Below are 20,937 nucleotides of genomic sequence, written 5' to 3'. Positions count from 1 at the left end.
GGGTCAGGGCTGGTCAAAGTGGGTATTTTTGTATTCTGTTTTCATGTTGCCTGCCCTGAAAATAGTTCGCATGAACTTGAATACTGTGTATCCAGTTTCTAGGTTTTAACTCTGCAGGATTAATAACAGATGGTATCAGAGTTCGACATCCCTTAATAACATTATTTTTTTTTTAAGATTTTATTTATTTATTTGTCAGAGAGAAAGAGAGAGCAAGAGCGAGCACAGGCAGAGTGGCAGGCAGAGTCAGAGGGAGAAGCAGGCTCCCTGCGGAGCAAGGAGCCCGATGTGGGACTCGATCCCAGGACGCTGGGATCATGACCTGAGCCGAAGGCAGCTGCTTAACCAACTGAGCCACCCAGGCGTCCCAATAGCATTATTTTTTCATAAAACATAACGGGGGAGCTTGTAGTTCCCATTTTTCTTGACCTACCAAAATGTTCAGGCCATCTTTGACCTTGGAGCTCTCCAGTGGCCCATGTGGCAGGAATCAGAATGTGCATTTAGATTGTCGAGGTCGGGTGTGGGCAATGGTCCTTCCTGTGCACCCTGGGAAGGTGGCCCGGGTGGCCAGTGAGGGTGGGGGTAGGTAGACGATCCCTGTTCGCTGTTTCCCCACGTGGATCAGATCTGCCCCCAGGGGGACTCCTTCCTGCTCAGTCCGGAAATGCTAGCCCGTGGAGCTCCTTTGAGGAACACAAAGAGGTTCTAAACATGAAGGTGTGATACATCAGGGATCTCTGGATTGATGAGATCTTTGTCCCGACCCGTCCCTTCTTCTCAGGGAGGCTCTGCACTTCCTGTCCTTCCTTCTGGGACCTGAAATCGGGGTCTGACCTGGGGACACTGGCACCAGGCCTGGGGCAGCCTTAGCCCCATACACACCCAGAGTCTAAAATGCAAAGAGAAAACCACCAAACTCAAAACGACTACAGAAAGACAATATCATGTCAGCTTTGTTTGTGGTTAAGTTTAGAAGCTGTAACATTTTCATGGTTTTTGGAAACAATTCACAAGTGAGACTTTCTAACTTACCAAGAATTTCCAAATGTATACAGTGATGCCCAAGCCATTGTAGCCACTTATAAAGAATAAGGATTTAGGGAAACTAGATATTTTTGGAGGCAAAAGAATTCTATTTCATATTTACATGTGGTTGTATTTCAAATGTTCGATCTGCCTTCAAATATGACCTTACTGACGGAAGGGCATCCGGGGGTCCACAGAGGCCTTGAGCGAGCCCTGGTTCCACCGACCGCCTGGAATTGTCCTCATCCTGATGATGAGGTGTGTGTCTGGAGAAGGCATGACCACAGGAGACCTATTAATGAATCATGGAAACACTGATACTATTCACCTTACATTTTATTTAACTTTTTGTAGTCACAAACCTGTGGTTCGAAGATTCTGAACTACTTTTTCAAAAACTTACATGACCTTCGCGGCAAGATTCTAGGTAGCGAAAACCGCCAAATACGCTCTATTGAATATTAACATAACATTATGGAACAACGCAGAAAACCTCCAGGTGGGTTCTCACCTCGAAAAGAGTATTTCTGTTCGTACGAGATGACGCAGAGACAAAATAACCACTAACTTACTGTGACAGTAACGGGTCCAACACATCAGCTTTGTCTCCAGGTTCATGGATCCGGCAGAAGGTCTGCAGAACCCCATGTCCTGAAGATCCCAGGAGGAGAGAATGCTGACAACAGTGACCCAGTCTTGATGGGCAGATAAAATCAAGAATTTCTAGGTTGAGGGACTAGAACATGCTAAGGCAGGAATTTCCACGTGCTTGAAACGTCCCGTTAGAGCCTGGCTGTGTGCCGACAATGATTTCCATCCGGGGGTGGGGGGGCCGGGGGGGGGTTGGTGGCCTCGAACAGGAAAGAGATATGGCCTGAGATGCAATTTTTTTTTTTTTTCATAGAGAGAGTGTGTGAGAGGGGGTGGGGAGGGCCAGAGGGTGAGGGACAGGAAATCCCAAGCAAGCTCCGCGCTCAGCACCGACATGGGGCTCGAACTCATGACCCTGAGATCATGACCTGCGTCGAAATCAAGAGTCAGCTGCTCAACTGACTGAGCCGCCCTGTGTCCCCCTGAGATGCATTTTTTTAAAAAAGATTTTATTTGACAGAGGGATCGCAAGTAGGCAGAGAGGCAGGCAGAGAGAGCGGGAGAAGCAGGCTCCCCACTGAGCAGAGAACCCGACTTGGGGCTCAATCCCAGGACCCTGAGATCATGACCTGAACTGAAGGCAGAGGCTTAACCCACTGAGCCGCCCAGGCACCCCCTGAGATGCATTTTAAAAATAAACCAAAGACATATCGACCCCACATAGGGCTCTGCATTAGCCACCCACGTGCTGCGATATTCCCCGTTCCAAAGTGTCCACCGTCGTGTGGGAGGTGGGGAGCCTGGTAATTCCTAAAAAACAAACAAACAAGCAAAATGTTTAGAAAGTGTCGCTGGAGGACTTGGGCTAAGCAGGTACATTCTAGGGCACGTTTGGGTCTCATGGTGCTAGACTGTTGCGCATGACTTTTCTCCACATGTAGTATAGGCAGGAGACGGGGCTAGCTCACTTGGAGGGAAAAAACAAACAAACAACAATCCCCACCACCACAACAAAACACTAAAAAGGTGTTCCAGGAACTTCATCTTCCCCCTTGAAGGTTTCAGGCCATATATAAGGGTTTGAGAAGTCCATCTCTAAAGCAGTATTTCCAGAAAATGTTCTCCATGCAAAAGACTCATGTCTAGAATATAGAAAGAACCACCTGCGAGTTAATAAAAAGACAAATGGCACAACTGAAAATGGGTAGAAGACCTGAGTCAAAGCTTCCCAAAGGAAGATCTGTGAACAGCACGACAATGAGGGGCTTACATCATTTGTCCTTAGGGAGATGCTAGCTTCAGTGAGAAGGAAGTTCTCCTACCTTCTGCCCATTGTGGCTAATCTCAGAAAGACCAAAGCACCATTGTTTGCAGAGATGTGGAGGAGGCAACACTGTCAGACTTGGTTGGTGGGACTGGGAAATACTATCCACCCTTTGGAAGACATTGTATCAGTTTCTGGTTAAGTGGAATGTAGATGTGACATATTAACTAAGAGTGGCATCCTTGGGTATTTACCCCAGAGCAGTTAAGAACACAGTTCCACCCAAACAAACTGAAAACAGCCCACACAGTCCGAACAGCCATCCAAGGAGAGTGAGTGAACAATTGTTTCTTTTTCAAACAGTGGGGCAGGGCTGAGAAAAAAAAAAAAAAAAAAAAAAAGCTACTTATTTATTCCTTGCACCTTATTAATGTAATGCACTGGTTTTTGAAATGTAGTTTCTGTATTTAGTGAAATAAAAAACGCAAAACCCAAGAGGACACACTATATGATCCAATGAATATGAAATTCAGGAATAGCAAAGAGAAAAAAAGTCTGGGAATAGAAACTAGGGCGGGGTTTGCCTTCGTGGATGATGTGTATTCACTGAAAAGGGACATTGACGTGGGTGATGGAAACATTCTTTGTTTTGACCAAGAACTGCATTACAGTTCACACAACTAGACACTTAAGACAGAGCCGTTTCTTTGTAGGTAAATTATACCTAAGTTCAGTCATGGAAAACCCCCAAGAATCCAAAAACACAATAAACCAAGCCCAGATGTTCTCCTAGAGATCGTTTCTGCTTCTGTCCCCGCACCGGTGGGCAGATGCTCCGCAATCTCAGGATTGCCACACCTCCCCCGGCCTCCTCAAAAGAAAGAAGAAAGGAAGACTTGGAGATTTCCGTGGGCTTTGTAGGTGGGATGGGGATTTGGGGCTGCGGGAGGAAGAGTTTCAGTGAAGGAAGAAAGCAACAGACGGGACCTCCGCCTGCAGAGGATCCCACCTTGAGTCCTTGAACCGCAGGTGCAGAGAATGGGCGACTGGCTCCCCTTCGATTCTCCGAGTTCTTGGTGGGACCTGTTGTGGTCTGGAGTAGGCACTCACAGGCTGCTCACCTCCAGCTTCGAGCATCCCTATCTCATTGCCACCTTACGCTGCACAAGCACCTTCATTACCTGGATGCCTTGACAGATAAAGGTCCGCACTGCACACTCAGCCTCAAGGATGGTCTTTCCTGGTGGCCTCGTTCAGGCCACAAGGGGAGCACCTGACACTCCATGGTGCTCCGTGTGGCCTGGTGTGGCCCAGCGGTGCATAGAAACCAGAGGCGGATCTGCAGCGCCCTTCCGGGCTGACCACCACACCCTGCCAATCCCAACTCGTCCCAGGGCAGCTGCGCAAGACCTGGCTGGGGTTGTCTGAAGGCTGGAAAAAGGACTGGTTTTGCTTGGGGCTTCCTTGGACCATGGTAGCCAGGGCTGTTGATTGCCTTCCTGTAAATGCACAACTGATTTTAAGAAGGAAAAAAAAAAAAAAAGGTAGCCCAAAGCTGTTCTGCAGAAATCTGAAAACACTGTATCACAAAATTCCCGATAAGCTTTGCTTGATGACACAGTCTACGGAGACCTCAAGCTACCTTCGAGTGGGGCTATCACCATGAACAAGTTAGAGACACTTCATTTGGCAACAGGTAATAAAAACCTGAAAAAATCCATTTCTTTGGGGATGAAAGAAATGGAAAAAGAGCCCAATCACCTTTCCTTCTGTTTGTGGCTTATATTCAAGGATAGCTCTCAGCCCTAGACAAAAGCATTCTCTAATCTCAAGGGACTGAAGCAAAAAAAAAAAAAAAATACTCAAAAGCCCCTTAGATGACCTCCCAACAACTTCCAATGTCACCAGTGGATGGTTTGGGTGATTTTGAAAAATCCAAATCTCGTTGCGTTTACATGCCTACGTATTCCGTTCTTGCCAGAACAGCAGATATGTTGCACAAAACAGAAACAACTGTTATTTCCAGTCTTGATATGCACACATTCTGCTAATAGTCTCTACCCCTGGCTTGCGGATGCATTAGGGAAGGTTGTATGGTTCTATTTCCCGCTTTGCATCTATGCCTCATTTTCAGTATAACTGGACGGCTAAGACAGGAGAGTAACAGTCAAAATGCAAGCAATAGTGTTCTTGGGTTATTTGTGGCTCTTAAGATACGACTTACTTTTGCAAGTTCCGGTTCTAAAGGAGACTGAGAGAAAGGGGCAGAGCTGGTTACTCCGCACTCACACCGAGTCTCCCGGACACTCATGCAGCCTCCCACAGTCCCTGCTTGTACAGTACCATGGACACCATCAGTTTGGGGGGGGGGTAGGATCGGCAGGCATGCATGTTGCATGGCCATCCCTCTGCTCACCTGGCCAGTCTGTTGTCCCATCTGACCTTTCTCACAAACACAAGCACAAATTGTTAAGAATTCCAAGACGGTGACGGCAAAGCATGAAACCAACCCCGAGGAGGGAGAGGCACATGTTGACAGTAGGACCAGAAACACGAGATCGTTAACCCAGACATGGTCACTTAAATGGTGCAGAATGTTTGGACGAGTGACCTAATCTCCCCAATCTGTTTCTCCGTCTGTAAAAGGGAAAGAGTGGTACCTACCTTGTAGTAGATGGCTGCAATTTAAATGAAATAAGACAAGAACGTTGATGCTTCCCATGCATTATTTTCCTCCCGTATGCAATGCCTTGCCAGCCGATGAGCTCAACACAGAACCGTTCCATGATCAAGCTAAGCCTGTCCCGTTCTCAAAGGCTTGTGCTGGAGACCCACTGCATCGCTGCTGTCCTCCTGGTGGGACGCTGGGGCCAGTTCAGGGGTCAGAACTCCCTTCCTCTCTGGCAGGCTATCACGTCTGGCCACATGTTTATGGATATTTCAAGCCTTTTCCGAGTATTCGAAGGAAGAAGGAAATCCGAAATACATATTCTAATCAACATAGGAGCTGTCAGTCACTGACTTAATTTCATGCTCCCCGCAAAGTTAGATTCTACTTAGCTCCCCAACTTGCCATTGGGAATATTGAAGCATACACTCTAAACCCAACGGACAGAGCTGGGATTTGCATCCAGGCAGCCGAACTCCTACCCCTCCCGCAGACTGTGCTGTTCTCCAGTTTCAGGAAAGCTCACATATTGCAGAGCGTGTCAGAGAGGGAGTAACGCTCTGCTAGCTGCCTCGTCTGACAATTGCACCATAGCATTCCGTGCACAGAGCGAACTTTTTTAAGAGCCCTGGAGAAGAGATACTTCACACTGAATTGTCAGGCACCTCCACCGATTGAATGGCAAGGAGATACGAAAATAAAAGTACTTGAAAGTCCAAGTGATATCTGCCAGAAAATGTGGCCCACCATGGCAACTTCCCCAACACACTGCCTCGGAGGGCACCTGTTTTAGCCAGTGAAGCCCACATCTGCGTTTTGTGTCCTGGTTTAGTCTATTAAAAACCGGATGTCCTGTCATCTCATGCCCTCCTCCCCTTGTCACATTGCTGGGTACCCCTCTGAGCCAGCCACCTGGGGTCAGTTACTCATCCTTGTGGTAAAATGTGAGACACCAAATAGACCAGAAGCAAGAGATGAAGACGCGAACACACCCCATGCCCCACCCCCCCAAACCCATTAGCTTTAACAAACTGACAATTGTGTTTTCCTTGGAGAAACTGCAAGCCCGCAATAAATTACCCAGTAATTTTTGAAATAGAAAACATGGTCATTACCCCAGAATATCAGGGTACAAACATTTGTAGGAAATTTGCAGTCTCATTAATTCTCCATATGGCATGTTTGGCCTCAAAACGGAGTGAAACGTGAAGTGAATGTCACCGTCTCACTCTAAATTCAATACTACGGGACTAGATGTTCGATTTCCCCTGTGATTGATTATGTAATGTGTGTCTATTACGGGACATCTATTTGCTCTGCCTTGGGGTGATTCGTTTCTATGCAGGGAAGATATACTACAGTGGGTGCCTCGGGGTTGTTCCCCCAAACCGTCATTCATCTCAATGTGTCCACTGGTGCACCTGCACACGCGCAAACACGTGAGCTTTACATCTGTCTTGCCTCTGCGTACAAAATCAAACCGTCACCAGCTTCCCACTCATGACGATGCCTTATGGCACCTCTGCTCATGAGCCTGATGGAGGGGACTGTCCCAGCACATCTCTGCTTCTGCTTCAGTGGTTCCTACGAGGACTTCCATCTAGGAATGATGAAGACGACTATGAAGTACGATGACAATGTCATTCTGATGATGACAGAGAGGAAGAGGATGATAGCAACGGGCAACGATGAGGTTGATGATGGTGAGGATGGTGACGCTGGTGGTGGCGGCGCTGGTGAGGGTGTTCGATGACAATGAGGGCAACAATGATGATAATGACAGTGATGGTGATGGTGATGACAGTGATGGTGAGGATGAGGATGATGATGGTGGTGATGGTGATCCTGGTGATGAGGACATTGGTGATGGTGTTCAATGACAGTGAGGATGATGATGGTCACGTACAACAAGGGTGATGATCAAGTTGACGATGATGGGGATGAGGAAGATGATGGTATGTACAACAGCAACGATGATGGTGATGAAGACGCTGGTGACGCCTGGTGGTGGGGGCTGCCCACGTGGGGTGGAGCGTTGGCTCCCTTCAACCAGGCATCACACACATCCCACTCTGTTGTCTTTCCCCTTGGTCATGTGACCTGCTTCAACCCCAATTTTTGGGATGAGCATTTATGCCCTTCCATTTATACTCTTCCTTCCAGTGCGTGCTTACTGAGCACCAACTCTGCGACTGTCATTGTTCTGAGCTCCGGGGATGTGACGGCAAACAGAACTGAAATTTCCGGGGCAGGAGACAGGTGACAGACAAATACATAAATGCGGGGGAGGTGGGGAAGGTCGCTGTGGGTAAAGAGATGCGGAGAACAGTGAAGCGGGGTGGGGACTCCGCTGGGGCGGGGGCCGTGGTGCAGAGAGAAGTGGAACAGGGGACAATCAGCAATATCGCAATAACCCCTGGGTTAGTGGGGGGATGGGGGTGTGCCGAGAGAGGAGCAGCAGTTGCAGAGGCCTCCAGTCTGGGAGCGCATGGGATGTGTTGGAGGAACAGCAAAAGGACAAGGACGGGGGTGGGGATGTGATGGATGATGAGGTCAGGAATGCTGACGGAGGGGCTCCCGATCGATCGTGCAGGGTCTGGGAGCCTTTGTGACTGCCACCAAGCTGGAAGTGGCAGGCAACCCACCATGGATTCCCCTCCTCACCAGGGGTGTCCCTTCTATTCTAGGCCGTTGGGCCCTCGGGCCTCATCGTATGCCCCCCCACCCCCCGCCCCGCAGTAAGGGGCAGAGAGTTACTGTTCCATCCTGTTCATAGTAGACAAGCAACCTGGAAATATTTTTGGCAAGCGGAACTAACCGCTGCTTAGTGAGTGCTCTGTTACGGATGTGAGCAGAAACCCCATCACTAATAAAAATGCACAAGTCAAATGACTTGGGAGAACCGACACAGTCTTCCAGCCGGAGCATTTTACACTCGGTCATAGTCTCTGGCGTTCTTGCTGTGATCAGTGTTGAGCTATGGGGAGTTGTGAAGTGACTTTATCCTATCGGTGAAGTCATAAAAGCACACAGGGATTGAGAATGCATCCCCAGGGATGGATGGGACATTCCCACCTTGTCTGGCTGCCCTCCGGTCCTCTGTACCGCACATTTCTCCAACACTGAGCAAGCTGGATGCAGAAAACACGCGGGAGCATCCCTCTCCCCATAACCGGATGCTCAGATTCAACCATCAAGCCCGTGGCCACTTCTGTCACGGGGAAACAACAACAGTGGATTCTTCCCATGTGCAAATACGTCCTGAGCAACGCGTCAGATTATAACTACGAGATGCTACAAGATGGTGAAATGAGTATTTTAAACATCGTGCCCTACTTAAGTGACAGTTCAACTTTTGCGTGGGTCAGGCATCATCACACTGTTTCACTGGGCGGGGTAAATACTCATCAGGCTGCAAAGACACCCTGTAATTAGTGCTTGGGGTGGGGGAAACTAGGTTTCCTTGGCCACCTGTAGCTCTGTCTGGCTCCTGGTGTCCTCGAACCCAGTGAGAAAGAATCCTTCCGCCGCAGCTGGTGGCTTTTCTGCAGTAGTCAGGTGGGTTGTTGGAGCAGGTGACACTACCTCTACTTAGCTCAAGGTTAAAGGCTAATTCTAGACCTGGAAAATTGGATTAACAGCCAGATCTAATCACCCACAAATAATGGGATGAGGTTTAGGCTGATGAACCAACCAAAGCCGTTCTTTGGTTTAATGGGAAGCAGAGTCTGTTCACAGAGCTGCGTGTGTTTACTCACCTGTGTCCCCGATGCTCTGTGGGCCACCTGCCAGGATCTCATTTAATTCTCGCCCCACCGGTATGAGCTGGGCACGCTCATCCCAGGGCCTGAGGGGGCGGAGGGGACTGGCGGGGACTGAGATTCAGAGAGAAGTCTCTATCCAAGGTGCACAGAGAAGGAAAGAGCTGAGATCCCATGTCAGGCATACGTGCCTCCAAGACATCCTGAGGGGTGGTTTTGCAAAGTCCACGGGGCAATTGCAATTCTCTTTCCAAACCAACCCTTCCCCTACCACCCACCCCACCTGCACCCGCCAGGCGCCCAAAGCAAAGGGGGCTTCAGGACTTGTAAGAGGTGGGGCTTCTGTCCTGGGTGCCCAGGCGAAAACTCTGTCCAGCCCACGCGGCAGCCCCAGTCCTGCAGGGCCAGGCTCTGCTCGTCTGGGTTTGGCTCCTGCAGGCCGTCACAGTGCCCCTGCCCGCCTCTCTGGAGGCTGGCCATCAGCGCCCCAGGCTGCGAGGTCGGGGCGGGACGCCGTGTGCTCAGGCGCGCCCTCTCGTGGGCGGGAATGCACCGCGCGGATCGGGTCCTGCAGGTGCAACGCACCTGCGGCTTCAGCACCCGCCCTGGCTCCCTTTCTTTTCTTTCCTTCCCCGCCCTTCCCCGCCACTTCTAATCATCTGTTTAAGTCGATGGACCTTCTCCCTCCAAAACGCACAAGTGAGCCGAACTCAGCTGGAAATATCAAAATTCAGCAGCTCACAGACCCTCTCCGCCGCTCGCCCACAGGGGGCCTGGCCCTCGCGGGGCCTCCGCATCGAAGGGCTGATTTAAAGAGAGGGCCGGGCCGCTTCAGTCTCCCCCCAGATTTCTTTACTTAATATAGATAAATAAAGTCAACGTGGGATTTCCGAATACATGGAGTATTTTCAATACTTACGTTTGAATAAGCAAATGTAAAAGGTATTACACATAGTTCACAAGATACAGGATTTGGGAACGCCCTTCCCGGGGCCACCCAGGAGAAGCAGATGGCCGTTCCCAGCCGTGTGATGAAGTTCTGTTTTGCCCCGTCCTGTCCGTGTGGCCTGGACACTGGCTGTGTAGCTTTCTCGGGACATAACTCCAAAATAAAACAAAACAAAAAAATCCAAGCTGATTCTGATGAAGCACGTCGGGCCTGGGCCCAAACCATGCTTGTTCTCCTTCCCCCACTGAGATCCCCGGCCAGAAGCATCTGGCTTCTATCTCCTGTGTCCAGCACCCGTGTGTGTGTGTGTGTGTGTGTGTGTGTGTGTGTATGTGTGTGTAGGGCCAGCATGAGTGCTTACGGACCCCCTGCACTGGGATGCCTTGGAGGGTTTCTGATCACCGCAGAGCCTGCCTTAGTGAGCGACTGGGATGTGGGGCTGCGGCCCCAGAAGGAGGAGAGATGATTGACCCCCTTTCTTGGGGGAGGGGCAGGGGGAGGAGCACGGAGAGGCGGGGACAAGCACCAGGGGCACTTGTGCCCAGAATGTCAGGAGTAACCATTGGGCTACCCCGATTCTGCAGGAGGAAAACAGAAGACAGCGGGGAGCCAGGATGAGCCAGGACGGGGCACACGGTGGGGGGGTAGCCGAAGGCTGGCCACAGTGCTGATTTCCCACTTTGGCCCAAAGGTCGGTGAGATTCGAAGATTCTTTTGATGGTGGGAGACAACACAGTGACCCTTGGAGGGGTCAAAGGCAGAGCTCCTTGCTGCTTATGGCGCCAGGCAGGGCCACTCAGGGACCCAGGACGGGCAGCCGCAAGCTGGGACTGCAGGAGGAGCTTACGGACAGCCGGCGGGGAGGGGGAGGGAAGCCAGGCTTTGTGGGCTCCCCGTGGACTGGCAGCGTGAATAATTTTGTGGCTCTGGGGGAACCTGTCTCAAGTGACTTCATGCGGGGCCCCAGGGACCTAGGGAGGCGTGTTGTGGCTTGCAGCCCCAGACCTATGTCCTTCCTCTCATGTCCCTGGCTGGTGGCGTGGTTGGAAAAGCCACCGGTCTAGTGAGCTCTCCTGCCGCAGGACGGCCAGCTGGGCATTCTCCCCGTGTTGTTAGTGCCCTAACGTAATGTCTCCAGGAAACAGCTGCTGTTGAACACAGCACTGTGGGCACAGCCATGCCTGACTGCTTCCTATTAATTCCGTTCATAAATCACAGAGTAAAGTGGCTGGTCCTCGGAGGAAAGCAGCAGGACTTGGGGACAGTGACACAGCCATCCCCACCTCCTATAGGGAAGTTGCTGGAACGTTGTCCATCACCCTGTTGGTTACTCCGATTTCCTTTACGGGATGGGAGGGGGAGAACGGTCTAATGTCTTGGTTCCCTCTCCAAGCTCCTTGGCCCAGGGGCCGCTGCTATGTTGGTGCTTGGGGTTGGAGAGAGAGAGACAGAGACAGAGCGAGAAAGGTCACTGGCACTTTCCAGACCCTTCCCACATCTTGGGACTCGTGGAGGGTGGCTTTCACATTTCCTGAAGGATGAACTGTCCGAGTTTCTTTTATTTATTTGACAGAGAAGAGAGAGAGACAGTGCACAAGCAGGGGAACAGCAGGTAGAGGCAGAGGGAGAAGCAGGCTTCCCACTGAGCATGGAGCCCGATGTGGGACTCGATCTCAGGACCCTGAGGTCATGACCTGAGCTGAAGGCAGAGGCTTAACCCGCTGCATCAGCTTCTGTCATCTGCTTCCTTCTCTGTACTCCGTGCAGCCCAGGCCGGTCCCAGGAAGACCTGTGACATTTGGGGGATGAAGGACCCTCATGCCTCTGTCCCCTAAGAGTGGAGCCGAGTCTCTCTGCCAGCCCAGGGCGGCCTGCCCTGCAGACGGAGTCGGTCTGGCTAGGGACAGCACCTGGAGCTCCCGGAGGCCCCTAGCGGGGGAGACCCCGGGAAGCGCCTGGCCGCGGGGGGATGGAACCCTGTTAGAGAACGGATCTCGCCACCGCTCCAACCATGCCACCGAATCTGGCAGCAGGTCCGCGGCCGGTCCCTCCTGCGAAGTGACGGTGTCACCTGACATTCGGTTTGGGAATATTTGTTCCTCCAGCTGCTCTTGAAAAATGGCAGCTTGGCTTGAGAAAAATACACTTCTCTCATGGTTTCCATTCCACAGGCATTTTCGGCTCGTGGGATTGAACGCTGTGTGCGTTGGTGACCCCACTGGACCAGTCTGGACCCTTCTTCCATAATGAGGCATTTAATGATGAGCTCAACAGAGATTCCAGTGTTTTCCTCTAGCTACGGTGTCTGTCAGTCAATACCCAGAATAAATCATAATGAGCATTTGATTGGGCGGGTTTCGGGGTCAGCTCTGACCGTGTAGACGTGCCCTGCCTCACGCTCTGGCTTCCTAATGACGCCTCCCAACTGCGCTGGGCGGCCGCGGCGGAGGAGGCGGAGTTCCTGGTCTGGGCCCCTCGGCCCCTCTGAGCTTGGCTTCCTCACCCGTGAAAGGTGGGGAGCTTCGTCCACACCAGGGGCTGCGAACCCGGCCATTCGTAAGCTGAACATACTGTTTTTGAATCCGACACTTTCCCCTTTCTCAGGGACATTTTGGGTCTCGGCATACGATGTTCAAAGGCTGAATAAAATGGGGGGGATGGCGCGGAGAGCACAGTGGGACCTTGTGTCTGGGATGGTCAGGGACCCCCTCGTTGGGGCGAGGCGGGGTCAGCCACGCGAAGGGTACGGTCTCTGAAGCGGGGACAGGCGCGGTGTACTTGAGGGACAGAGGGAAGCCCCTGCAGGAGAGGGGGAGGGACGCGGGGCTGGGCTCTGTCTCGGAGACGATGCTTTAAGGCTGCGACTGAGTTCGAGTTCACGGTCGAACCCGACCGTAAGAGATTCCATTTTGTAACGGTAAGCAGAGAAGTCCTAGGATGTGCTGGAGCTTCCCCACAGGGGGAGGAGAAACGGCTCCGTTCAGACATCTGAAAGGGGCAGGCAGAGGCAAAGGAACATTGGGTTTTGATCGCCTGCTACAACCTACACTTTCAAGGTATCAGATCCTGGCGAAGCGGGCGGGGGTGAGAGGAGATGTCGGTGGGTGACGTCACGGCTACAAGACTCTTGTCGGCATCGCCTCCTCGGGCCACCTGCTCCGTGTCTGTCCTGGTGAGGCGGCAGCACTGTCCGTCTGGGCTCTGTCTCCTCCACGCACCCCCCGGCCCCCCCAACCCCCACCCAGCACCAGGGTCATGAGCACCGTAGGAGGAGCCGGCGGAGGGCAGGAACGCTGCCTCTGGGAGCAGGATGCTTCTCACTGTCCACAGCACCTCACACACCTCCCTCCCTTTGGTTTGCAAGACCCCCAGGAGAGGCAGGACAGGTGTCATCCCCGGTACGTTACAGCCGGGGACGTGGAGCAGATGCAGCTACAGCGACAGCGCTGTGACCTGGTGGGATGTCTGGGGCTGGACTCTGTCCTCTGCCCCCGGGGGCCCTGCTGCTCCTCCAGGACTCACAGTGATGACCCCTCGCTGCCCCGGGGACTAGACAGTAAGGCTTCAGGGCTGTGCCTTGAAGGGCAGCGGACAGACGCAGGGCCACCCCTGAGCCTTTCATGAAGTGCTCTGGCTGGAGGAAGGCTGAGCTGTTGGCAAGGACGCAAATCAGACGAAAACCTCAAGCTCCCTTCAGTGGAGGCTCTTCCCAGGCAGCCCTGCCTGAAGGCCTGAGCACACCCCAGCCGTCCCAGCCCAAGGAGGAGGAGCGGGGAGATGCCCCAGGGTCGGGGGCGGGGGATGATGGTCTTTCCTTTGGTCCTGAAACCACAGAGTCAAACCACAGAGTCCAGCTCCAATAAATGCTCCTTCATCAGGCTTGTTAGATGCTGCGGTTACCGCGACATCACGACCAGAGGGAGAAGGGCTCCGAGGCTGGGGAAGTTTGGATTAGCATCTCATCTGAATAATGCGGGCACGCTATTTATTTTACTGTTGGCTTCCCAGAGATAAGCCAGGAGGCTCCCTCCTGCGGAATGCCTGGGGGTGGGCTGGCTGCCGGAGCATCCCTGGGAGGAGGAAGGGAGTTATTTTTAACTCACCGTTCCAGGAGGAAACACACACACACATCGGAAACGCCGTGGGGGTGACTCTCAGCTGTTGGACAGAGAAATGGCCTGGGGTCTGCCGTGCATCATTTCCCAACTATTCTGATCCCGGTCATTGCTGCAAACACCGCAGGCATCTAAGATTCAGCCCATTTCGGCTCCTTAAAATGATATCCTCGCAGTCCGTCCTGGAGCGATTGTTTAATGAAATCTGCTTTTATTGGGCAGTGAAACCAAGGCAGATGGCATTCTGATGGGGGCATCAGCCCACCGTGGGCAACAGGTGGGTAGGGGGGCTCGCTGGGGGAGGGACTCCAACTCAGAGACTGTCTGGGCTTGATGTCAGCCCCGTTCTGAGAAAGGATGCATATTTCTGAACTGGAAAGCAATTATTTGCATTCACAGTTGGCTAATGGAGCTCGGAACTTTTTGTAGGGTCACTTACCAGACTGACAACAGGAAGTCTCATGGACTATTTTCCATATGAACTTCTGGCTGCCGGTGGTAGAGGGCTGCCGCACCTCTCACACGGGATGGAAAGAACCCGGCCAGATTCCTGGGCGCCTATAATTAATTGCCACTCACCGTGCTTCGTCCGCACCCGGAAGCCTTTTTTGTTGTAACTCTTCATCCCATCGATCTAGGTCAGAGCTCTGAACTGTGAGTAAAAGCATCGGAGGTGTCCATCCACTTTAGCGAGTGTCAGGAGAACACACGCTGGCACCTCCTAGACTCACAGAGGTGGGGAGAGCATTTGGCAATTGGGCTGGAAAAGACAAGGCAGTCGCGCGCCAGTTAATTTCATACTCAAGTGATGTAAGCAGTGCTCTACGTTTTGTATTGTTGCCACTTTGGGGAAGGATACACCCAACCCCAGAAATATTCAACCCCAGAAAATATTCTTCATATAGTTTTCACGGGTCTTGGATTTTCACACATAATCTTAGTTTCTTTGCATTCTGAATCTATCTTGTATTGGTGCCAAGTAACAGAATGTTTACCGAGAGGAGTTTAAAACAAGAGATTATTATCTCAGACACCAAGACGCCCAAAGTTGGGTAGCCAAAGGGTTGGCTTGAGAGTTTGCCCATGTTTCCAAGGACCCAGACTCTTCCTGCCCTCCTGTACTTTCCTCAGCCTATCTATGGTTTTAAGCCCTCTCCCCTCCTGATCACAAGATAGCTGTCAGTGCTCCTACCATCACATCTCCATCCATTCACAGCCAAAAGCAGGAAGAAATCAAGTTTTGTGTGTTTGTGTTTGGCAAGGGAAGGGGCTCTGACAGAGGTGAACCATCTTGTGGGAGAAATTAAGAGAAAGTTCATTCCTCAACTATGCTATTCCTGGGGAGGGCAGGGTGGGCACAGCCAGGTCTGAGCACGAGGCAGTCAGGCTGGAGTGGGCCTTCCTAATGGCTCACTGCAGGTCTTCAGAGAGTTCCCACAAGGACCTGGCATCTGCATGAAGGAAGGTAGGACCACTCGGCTTTCTTAGGGACCGGCCAGATGGATGGCTGACTGACAGCATCCACGTTGGCAAAGAATCCAGACATGGGCTTGGTTTCTGGCCCCAGAGGGGTGGCTGGCAAGGCCTGAGGCTGGGGGTGGGGAATTGGGGGCTCAGTGCCCTAAGCTCCCCCTAGGACCATGCAGGGCCATCCGTGGGTCTGGGGAGGGCGTGATGGTGTGTGCGGGAGTCCTGCTGTGTCATGTCCTCATCCAGAGGATGTCCAGCCAGGTGGGAGGCTCAGAGTGGTTCCTGCCTCCCGGTGTGATGAGCAGGGGGCCATGTAGGCAGTGGTCTGGGGCTCAGAGCTCTGGACACAGCCGAGGCTCCCTAATGGTGGGGTGGCCCTGGGGGCTGGCCACGTTCCTCTTAGGATACAACATCGGAGATCTCCTTTTGTGATCGTCCGTCTGCAGAGAATTCCACAAAGCCCTCAGTCCGGATGCTTTTAACTGGAAAGTCCTAATAAATGGAACTCGTCGGGTGATAAGTCCATCAAGAAAATACAGGATGAGCAAAGGAAAGATGCCCGGGTTCACAGCCTCTGTGCCGCTGACGTGCAGGGTCATGGCCCACGCTGGAAGGAAAGGTGACAGCAACACTTTCGGGCCCAGGCCTCGTGCGCCCCATCACGGACTGGGAGCCCGCTGTCCTCTGTGTTAGCCGCCCAAGGCCCGCCGCTTGCCAGCCTTCCTCAGACCCCCTTCCCGGTGCCTCCGACAGTAATGACTCTGAATGTCTCTGGCACGTTCCTAGGCCCTGCAGCTCCCACTAGTGTAGACCGACGTCCCCCCCGTAAGGGGGACGAGGGAGCAGGAGGGTCTGGTGGACTTCGCCTCTGAGTCCTCAACAGAGTTTGCTTGGAAATGAGAAGACACAGTTCCAAAGCGGGAGATGGGAGCGTGTCTTACCGGCCGGTGCGTGTCGCGTTCTGCTTTCTTCTGGAAGAATCTGTCTTGGCTCTCTTGCTCACGCCCTCGGATCCGAGCCGAGGAGAGCCGCCCCTCCCGTGCTCCCACACCGGGGGCCTCCGGGCCGATTCGGTGGGTTTGCGGGTGGAGGCAGGCAGCAAGACAAGGCGCGTGCCACGCGCGTTGCCCAGAGCTCCCGCTCGGCCCTGGGCTTCTGCTGCGAGCCGGCTCCTCCCCCGCCCCTGTTTCCCGGACATGCGTCCTAGGTGCTTGTCACTTGGGTGTCATTCCCGGACCCGGTCCGAGCCCCCTCGCGCTGCACACCCTCTCACGCCGTCTTTGCACAAATCAGCAGTCTTCTTTCACTCTGACGCACTGCTCTCCGTGGAAAACACCATCTGAAGAGAAACTACCCATCCCTGACGCCATCACCCAAGCTGACGCCATCACCCACACTCCTCTGATGTCGCCACCAGCCATCCGTGACCTCGTCACCCATCCACCCCTGATGTCATCACAGCAGCGGAGGCCGCCTCGCGGTCATGGTCGTTCTCAAGGTCAGGGCAAAAGCCAATGCGTTTCAACCCACGACCTTGCACACTCTGCTGGTTCCCGGAAACACGTGGAACCGTGGCAGCAATTGGCGAGACAGGCCACCAAGGCCTTTGGGGGGTGACCAAGGAAGCCCAGGTCAGTCCCTGCCGCTGCCACAGCCACCCAGGAACGGCGGGTGGGGGTGCTCTGTGACGTGGGAGGACGGCGTCCGAGGGACAGAGGCCTCACACACCTTGCCTTTCGGTTGATTTTTGCCTTCCGTTCATGCAGAAGCAGGTCCAGGGTCTGCTACCGGGTCCTACGAGGTGCTGAAGGCGTTCTGCGGTCCTGGGCGACCCGCCGCCCCCGCATCTTTGTGTCCGAGCTGCTGTACCCCGTGCCTGCCTCTTACTTAACATTTTTCTTTCAACATATGTCGCCGAAATAACAATGTTTTAGAACAGAAACAACATGAGCACCATGAATGGAGAACCGGTATCATCTGCCCGCAATAGAAGATAATTCTGGAAATAAATGCAACAGAAGGAAAGCCTTACATGGGATGCTGGTTTGCTGGTCACTAACGAGGGTGACGGGGACAATAAGTCGAGGGGAGCCCGGCACGGCTCCAGGACCAGAGCGGGGAGAAGAGTTCTTCCCCTCCGGGTGCTGGACTCCCCCCCCACCCCACCCCACAGCCTCAAGGGAAACTACTCCTTCACTGCGAGGTTGACGTTATTAAGCTCAAGTTCCGTAAAAAGAAAAATACTAATCTGGTTGAAAACAGTCTGTTCCTAAAATCCCTTCCTCCACCATCATGAGTTTGCAACCCACTGCTTGGCCGCGGAGGGGGTTGGGCATTTGCCCGGTTTTGGGGCAGGTGGTCGGTGGTGGCGTTTTTGCGCATCCCCTCGTTCAGAGCGTGGGCCATGGTCATGGAAGGCTGTCACCGGTTGTTCTGTCCCTCTGTGCCCATCGCTGGCATGGGGAGGCCACTTGTGACCGTTGTAGACGCCCCGAGGCGTCTTCTGACATCCAAGAATTTTCCTTTTCCCATCAGAGCAGCAGCGATGCCCGAAGGCCCCCCTCTGTCGCTCCGCCTCCCGTCCCATATGGGGCGACATCCCCAGGGTGTGGCGTCTGCACTGAGCCGGCCCCCTCGTTATTCCCAAGCACCGGATTCCACACCCACGCTGCTATGCTGCGGGTGCAGGGTCGGTCTACGGCCTGGATGGCATTGCTGAGTTGTTTCCTGCCCAGTAAGTAAGTAAGTAACAACTAGCCTTCTGGATTCGGAATCAATACCTGAGCTCTCCTGGTCTGCAGGGGAGCACATTCCTAACAGACACATTGTTGCTGCTTGCCCTCCCCCGCTGGCTCTCTCCCTCAGCCAGTCCCTGCTCCCCTTGCCCAACCTGCCCTTGAACTCTGCCCCCCCATCCCAGCCATGTTCTTCCAGGCCCCCTCCAGGTCCCGCTCGATACTCAGCTCTGAGATGCGGGATCCCGGGGTGACGATCTAACTTGGAGGGGACCCTCGTCAAATCGTGAGAACACACGAGTAACAGTAGCAACACGATTTTTTGGAAGGTATACAGACCAAGAAACGAGGGAAAGCAAAATAAATTTGAAACGACGCTACCTTCCTTTTTTCCTGTATCTCATCTGCGAACTATTTAGAAAGCACCTCGGGAATGCCTGGCACTCCCCAGCGCGGGGTGTGAGGACGCGGGCTCTGGCTTGCTTTTGTCACCGTGATGGTTGACATTGCTGAGGCTTCCTTGTGATTGTGTCTCACTGCCCAGAGGACCGTCTCTTCCTCGGGGACCCACGGCGCTCAGGTCCTGTGAGGGCTCTTTCATACGATTCAGAGGCAAAATGCTGTCTGGCTTTGGGTTGGGGCGGGGGAGTCGCGGAACGGGGAAATGATGGGCAGTGAGCAGGCGCACGACTCTTTCTTCCTCATTCTTGTTGGTTCAATTTGTAACCGACGGCCTCTTTCCTAGAAATCAGTCTTCAGTGGTATCGATTTCTCCCTGACGTCCAGCGCCCGCCCTTGCCCTGCTCTGATTTCTGCTGGGGAGCTGGTCCCGACAGGCTGCATTTCCTACCCCCCTGCCCACCGGCTTCAGGGTGAATTTGACCAATAGGAAACATCGCCCCGTGTGGTAGGGGGGAGGGGGCAGGCGGTCCTCCCCCTCTGCATCGGGCTGTGCTCCGGGCAGTCCCTGCAAATTCTCCCTGGTTCTGCTCTTCCCAGGGAGGTCCTCCTGCATGGCCCCACGGGCCCCTGGGGAGACCCCACCGGGGACACTCCTCTTTGAGAGCCCAGCTCCTCCCTCCGTCCCTCGGGTGCTGGTCCCTTCCCGTGGCCACTCACCTGCAGGCAGCGTCTCCCTTCCCCGTTGCTCATTCCCCCAATCAGCGACTCGTCCTACCCTCTGAGCCTTCTGCTGCGCGCTCTGTCGTCTCGGCAGGACCCCGGCTAAAGCCCCCACTCACGGGGGCACACGCTTCACTTTGAAGGGGGAACCCCTGTAGCAAGGGTTCAGTTCGGTGAAGAAGGGGAGTCGGTCGTTCATTTGCTCTCGCATCTCACAAGCACTTGTGGGCAGCGCACCTCGTGTCTCCCGAGCGGGCAGAGGCGAGCCAAGGAGGCTGAGGAGCTGCAGGCTGGCCCGGAAAGGCGGGGGCCTCAGCTGTGCGGGGCCTGGAGCGCAAGTGGACAGGTGACGGGATTAGGTCAGCGATTTCCAAAAGTCACCACGACGGCTGCGCAAAGCCGGAAACTGTGTAGACCTGGCCCTCCCCTGCTGGGGCTGAGGCTGGTCAGCGAGGTCACGGCCCCCGCCCAGCCGGCCCCTCCCACCTCCACATCCAGGACCCGGGCCCCTTCTCGGGTTCATCAAGACATGCTGAGTTATTATAAAAACATCCTTTTTCTTTAAAAAAAAAAAACAAAAAACTCGGCTTCTTCTTAAATAAATTTATTCCAACAGGAAACTTTAATTTGCCTCATCAGTGAAAAACCAGTGTTATGGGGCCCCAAAGAGCAGGCAACCAAAAAATGTCATGATGCCAAGAAGGTTATTGAATTCTAGCTGGTGTTCAGCCCTGAGCTTGAGGTCTGGTTTCTCCTGGACAGAAGCAAGATTTTCAAGCCACCTATCTGCACGCAAGTAAGATCTCTTAATGTCACCAGAGGACTTGGAAGAGAGTCAGGAAGAAAATCTTCACAGAACCCATGTCTTCATCAAAAGTCAGGCAACGGAGGCTTGACGAAGGCCGACCATGTCCAGAACGTGGGCAGCTCGTGTTTGCTTGAGAATGTCAGGAACATTCCTCTTTGCTAAAGAGCCTGGAGCATGTGGCCTGGAGGAAATGTCCCGCACGGATCGCTCCATTGTATTAGTTCGTGGCCCGCGCAGGCCTTTGAGATGGAGACCTCGGCCTCACGTTTGCTAAGTGTGCAGGAGAGACTCCCGATATGGACTCCGGCCCAGGCCTAGTGGGGGAGGGGGGTTTCGTGCAGGCCCGGGACCCAGATGCAGAGGTGGCCACAAGGTCAGATCAAGGTCAATAGCTCCTATTCTTCCTGCTCTTTGAAGCCTGGATG

The sequence above is a fragment of the Mustela putorius genome, unplaced genomic scaffold (assembly GCF_011764305.1).
Source record: "Mustela putorius furo isolate JIRA1106 unplaced genomic scaffold, ASM1176430v1.1 tig00537248_pilon_pilon_pilon, whole genome shotgun sequence".
Classification (NCBI taxonomy): domain Eukaryota; kingdom Metazoa; phylum Chordata; class Mammalia; order Carnivora; family Mustelidae; genus Mustela; species Mustela putorius.
The sequence above is the reverse complement of the archived record's forward strand: the minus strand, read 5'-3'. Positions refer to the sequence as shown.